This window comes from Epinephelus lanceolatus, chromosome 8 (assembly GCF_041903045.1).
Source record: "Epinephelus lanceolatus isolate andai-2023 chromosome 8, ASM4190304v1, whole genome shotgun sequence".
NCBI lineage: Eukaryota > Metazoa > Chordata > Actinopteri > Perciformes > Serranidae > Epinephelus > Epinephelus lanceolatus.
The window spans coordinates 17,441,856-17,447,855 of NC_135741.1; positions in this window are offsets into that span (position 1 = coordinate 17,441,856).

Below are 6,000 nucleotides of genomic sequence, written 5' to 3' on the forward strand. Positions count from 1 at the left end.
ATTATGACCCCAGGGGGGTCTGAGGACTCAAACTCACCATCCATGGCACATAGTTTGATCGCATATGAATCAATGTATTAATTAAATATCGCCCTTAAATAGATATATTAAGTGGGTTAAATCATAGTGACCTAACCATTAATTAATTAGGCTAATGGTGTGGACCATTAATTAATGATGAGTTAATGGTGAATTAATGTATTAAATGTATAAATGTGAGTTAGGCCTACCTCAATATCTTAAATCAAATTGTTCACACTATGAGGCTGATGTGGGCAATTGCTCATGAAATAGCCTTCGCTGCAAGATAGGGCGGACATTGAAAGAAACTAGAAGAGGTGAACTTTCCATAGCTGTGAGTTGCTTGTTGGAGCGACATCCCAGTGCTGAGAAATACAGCATTGAATTAACGTAACGGAAATCGTCTGCACACACATTTGCCTACACAGGATAGCCTACTTGTTTACATAACTTATGAACTCGTTTGCACAGATATGAAACAAATGGAGGAAGAACTGAAGCAGCTTTGTGATGATGCTACTCAAATATTTTCACAAGTTATGAGGACAGATCAAACTTATTCTGCAAAGTAGCCTATGGTTTACTAATTTCCCATTCAACTGTTATCACAGACTTGTCTCTCCGTTGTATAAATCAAAAAGTTCATATCACTTTGTGACTTGCTGCATATTATAAATAAACAGCAGATCAACCAAAGTATTTTTGAGAGATTCGGCTTTTAATCAACAGCACACTGATATTGACTGATTCCAGACAACCTCAGTTATACATTATACATTATACATTACATTAACTGGAAAGTGGTTTGACTTACTACAAAAAATATATGTCAATAATAAAGGTGGTGTGGTTTATTTTAAAGATATACATTTAATTTATCCAACAAAAGAAATTCTTAAAATGTACAGACCTTCTGTCTGAATCCTGTGTATTCTACAAACTGACACAGAAACTATTGTTCATTTATTTTATGAATGTATTTATGTTCAATTATTTTGGATTGATGCTGACAATTTGATTCTTTCTGTGGGGTTAAGATTAATTTGCTAAAAAAAAAGAAAAAAGAAAAAAAAAGGACATTACTTTTTATTTGGAGAAAAACAATATGGACAGAAGACATCTTTTATTTTTAAACCATCGTATTTTAGATGGAAAGTTTCATATCCACAAAAGCAAGTGGACGGAAAGGAAACCCAATATACACCAGTTAAAATATGAACTGACCAATATGAAAGCCATCAGGACTTTGAATGTTTATGAAGCCTTAAAATCCCCTCTATAAGTTGAATGTACTCACGACTTTGTATATTTGTTTTTATTTATTTACATTCATGTTCATGAATTAAAATAAAATTGGAGGGAAAAAAACAGTTACACAATAATGAAAAGATATCCCAGCTGCCAGCATTTTCTGGTGAGATAGGCTATGTTAAACAGAAAGTAGTGGGGAAATGTCTGGAGGAACTCTAGAGAAAAGAGAGAGAAGTTGCAGAAGAGCGGGCTTCATTATAGAGCAGCTACAATGGCAGTGGAATCCGCAAACGTAATAACAGCCCACAAACGTAATAAACCACAAACGTAATACAAATCTGCAGCTTTGAATGTAATAATCCCGCAAAGGTAATAAATTTCCCACAAACGTAATAGCAGCTGCCTACTACAAACGTAACACACAATTTTCCGCAAATGTAATAACTATTACATTTGCGGAAAATTATTACATATGTGGGAAGGTGAAAATCTAAACTGTAATAACTTCCCACAAATGTAATATGAGACTGAATAATGATCTTTGTGGTTGTTGTTGTTTGTTTGTTTACTTATACACCTGCCAATAGTAATGCGTGTGTTGACAAGCAACCCGCAGGTCAGGTGGGGCGGGTCAGAAAGTGACAGAGCAGCGTTCTGACTAAGTTAGAAATAACTTACAGAAACACACACATACACACACACACACACACACACACTGGTCATTCCTTGTCAGTTCACAGAATTACTCTGGCAGCAAATATGTCGTTTAATTGGATTTATTTTATTTTCTTCTGCCTCTTGTTAATATGTATTTCTCTGCAGCATCTGGCCTACAGTACCTGTTCAGCACCTCGTTAGTTAGAAACTTGTCTAAGCTGCAGATTTTTAGTATTCGTGGCTTATTCATTCAATTAGATTCAAATTTGCTTTATTGGTGTAAATATCATAACAACAATATTGCCAAAGCATCAAGAATCAATTCAACAAAAATTCATGAATTTCATGAATTAAAACAAGAAAAGAGTAGCATAGTACTGTTAAAACTTGCTCTGTTTGTGGGCGTACATGTGTGTTCGAGTTATATTATTGTATGTGTGATTTTGTATATGTGTGTATATGGGGAAGAAATAATTAAAAGAAAAATAACAATAATAGTAATAATAATAATGATTAAAATAATTGTGATTATTATCACAATGAAGTTATCTTTTTTTATGAAAATAAATGATAATTTAATCATTAAAGATTCCTTCAAGACATGTTTTAACGTATATAAATGTTTCTCTTTGAATAATAATGTATGATATAGTTTTTCCACAAAAAATTCAATTATCTTGTTAAAATCTTTAAAATGACATCTACACCTTCTCCCTCATTAAAAATGCTAGAATCTATCAATATGCCAATTTTATTCTTCATCCCAAAGGTTTCACTGTTAAGTCCATTTTCAGTGTATGTGCACTGGAGACTTCAAGTTTCCACATCACACTTGTGTAAGTTGAACATTGGACCATGACTGGCTTCTAAAATATTTGTGATGTCACAAATCATGCTTGTAGCCCTTCCAAAGAATGAACGACATATTCAAGTTTTTGGCTTTTGATATGCAGACATATTTTAATTAAATGGTTCAAACATAGGCTACATAAGCCACAAACATAGGCTCGTAGCCCTAGCCCTTAAAATCCTATGAGCGTTTTCAGCAGATAAATGTGAAAACAGCCTTTGAGTGTCAAGCTCTGCACATACATCATTCTGCACAGTGAGGCTCAAACATTCATCTGTAGGAACAAGAAGAAAACACATTTTTGAGTGGAGGAGGATTAAGTTATTGTAAACCATGGTTTTTAAAACCTTACAACCTGCACCTGACCCCCTATGAGAGCCAACCCATCCCACAGCGCCGCTGTCCGAGGTGCTGAACAGGTACTGTAGGCCAGATGCTGCAGAGAAATCCATATTAGCAAGAGGCAGAAGAAAATAAAATAAATCCAGTTAAACGACATATTTGCTGCCACAGAGTAATTCTGTGAACTGACAAGGAATGACCAGTGTGTGTGTGTGTGTGTGTGTGTGTGTATGTGTGTGTTTCTGTAAGTTATTTCTAACTTAGTCAGAACGCTGCTCTGTCACTTCTGACCCGCCCCACCCGACCTGCGGGTTGCTTGTCAACACACGCATCACTATTGGCAGGTGTATAAGTAAACAAACAAACAACAACAACCACAAAGATCATTATTCAGTCTCATATTACATTTGTGAGAAGTTATTACAGTTTAGATTTTCACCTTCCCACATATGTAATAATTTCCTGCAAATGTAATAGTTATTACATTTGCGGAAAATTGTGTGTTACGTTTGTAGTAGGCAGCTGCTATTACGTTTGTGGGAAATTTATTACCTTTGCGGGATTATTACATTCAAAGCTGCAGATTTGTATTACGTTTGTGGTTTATTACGTTTGTGGGCTGTTACTACGTTTGCGGGTGTAACATAGCTCTTTTAAAATAAGAAAAGTCAAATATGAGGTGTTTTCTCATATTTGACTTTTTAAGAAGGCTCTTATTTTTTTTCTTATTCTACATCAGAATCAAATGAAATTTAGTGTGTGACATTCTGAGGTGGTCTACTATCAATCTGAAGTGAAACCATCCTCTGGAAACGTGAGATTTCATTTTTATTCAAAATAAAAATGAAATCTCTATACAATCTGGTATTATGGCACTGACTCGCAAACCCCAGACTCTACCTTGTGGCAGGAACAGGCAACAACACACAGCACCCCAACTGCTGTGGAAATAAGTAGGTATAATAAATAATATAACGATTTCATGAGACACAGTTTATTCCCCTTGATATAAAGCTGCAAGTATCCTATTATTATAGGCTAACAAATGATCTGTTGTAGAAGTGTTAAAAATAGTGGCTGAACAATAGATAGATAGATAGATAAATAGATAGATAATTTGAGACAAAATATTGATTAATTATACGATTTTTATTGATTTGCAAATGAAATCGGGAGGAGAGAAATAAAACAACTGCTGGCAACGGCTGAATCTCCTTGTCAGGGCAGCGTCCCTAGCAACGCTAGGCTACATGGCAACGGTCATTACACAGTAATATCAGACCTCTGAATCCCGCGACTGACCAATCAGAATACAGCATTTAATAGAGCTGTGTAATATATATATATATATATATATATATATATATATATATATATTTCATTGCTATTCTGTTGCTAGGGCAACAACTTTGGTCCCTGTTTACTTCCTGTCAGCTTCTGCATTAACATACATTCAAACAGGAAACATAAAGAGACCCATTTAGAATGTTTATGTTGTCCAGTTTGAAACGGTCTATATAGCCTATATAGTATACGTGTCACACGTCCGTAACATGACGCGTTGTTGCTTCAAGAGCTGACACTTTTGACCCCTGTGATCACATGACATCACAAAAACGACCCCTTAATACTTGTTATGATTTCCCAAAGCTTAGTTAACATTTCTCACCTGTGTGCTGGATGTATGGGCTCCAGCAGATTGACCCGACCGACTGGACACCATCATCGCAAGCGGACACTACGCTGCGTTCACAGTGCTATGTGGAAATCGGACATATTAGCACTTAAAATATGGCTGTTGATCTGCAAAATCTGGCATAATTTATCACTCTTATACAGCAATTGGTGCTCAGTACTGTCTAAAACAGATTTCTAAATGGAAGTTTGTCACTGGCATCAATTTTTACACTGCCAGTCACATGAATATGGTGTATATAAGTGTGAGTCAGAATTTTTTTAGTTCCTATGTTCCCTGAAGGCTCTGTCATTCATGATTCCACACCCCTCTTAGTTGATGCCACGCCCCCAGCGCCACATCAGGGTCAAAAGTCTGAAACTCAAAAAACAGATTTGAAAATGAAAAAAAAAAAGATCTGAAAGTGAAAAAAAAACATTTGAAAGTGAAAAAATAAGATTTGATACTGTAAAAAATAAGATCTGAATCTGAAAAGATAAAACATGCAACTCAAAAAAAATAAGACCTCAAATGTTAAAATACATTAATATTTACATTACATTTACATTAATAAATTATTCATTCAAAAGAGTTAGCAAAGTGAATCAAAATTATATTTAACTTGAAAAAAACGTTTCATACACTTATTTTTATTTTGAATACATTGTTGTATTTTTCAAAATTCAAGATCAACACATGAATTTTCAGTTTCAAATTTTATTTTTTCAAGTACAAAACATTTGACCCTAATGTAGCTCCATAGACCCCGGGTTTAAAAAAAAACAACAACAAAAACCCTGGGGTGAGGCAATCGCACAACATACCGCCCACCCAGCAGGTCCTGCCGCCCTCACAGTGGCACTATTTAAAGTTTTTGAGTTTGCAGAAATGCTTTAAAAAATCACAGAATGTCTTTATAACACTTCACCGAGTGAAGTTATACTTTATGAAGTTGATATTGGTAATATGCACCAATTACTAACCTGTAAAAGAGAGGTGGAGCGTAGCAGCAATGATAACGCATGTGAGACTCCTCTGATCCAGATTGCAAGTGGGCGCGGATTTATCCCCAAGGCAACCCCAGACCACAGCCCGAGACCGAAGCCGTTTCTCAGTATGCGTTCTTGTGCGGACTTGTGTTCTTGTGGACTTGTGACACGTCTTCAGTCACAGCCCAAGTACTGTTAGAATTCAAAGTTCACAT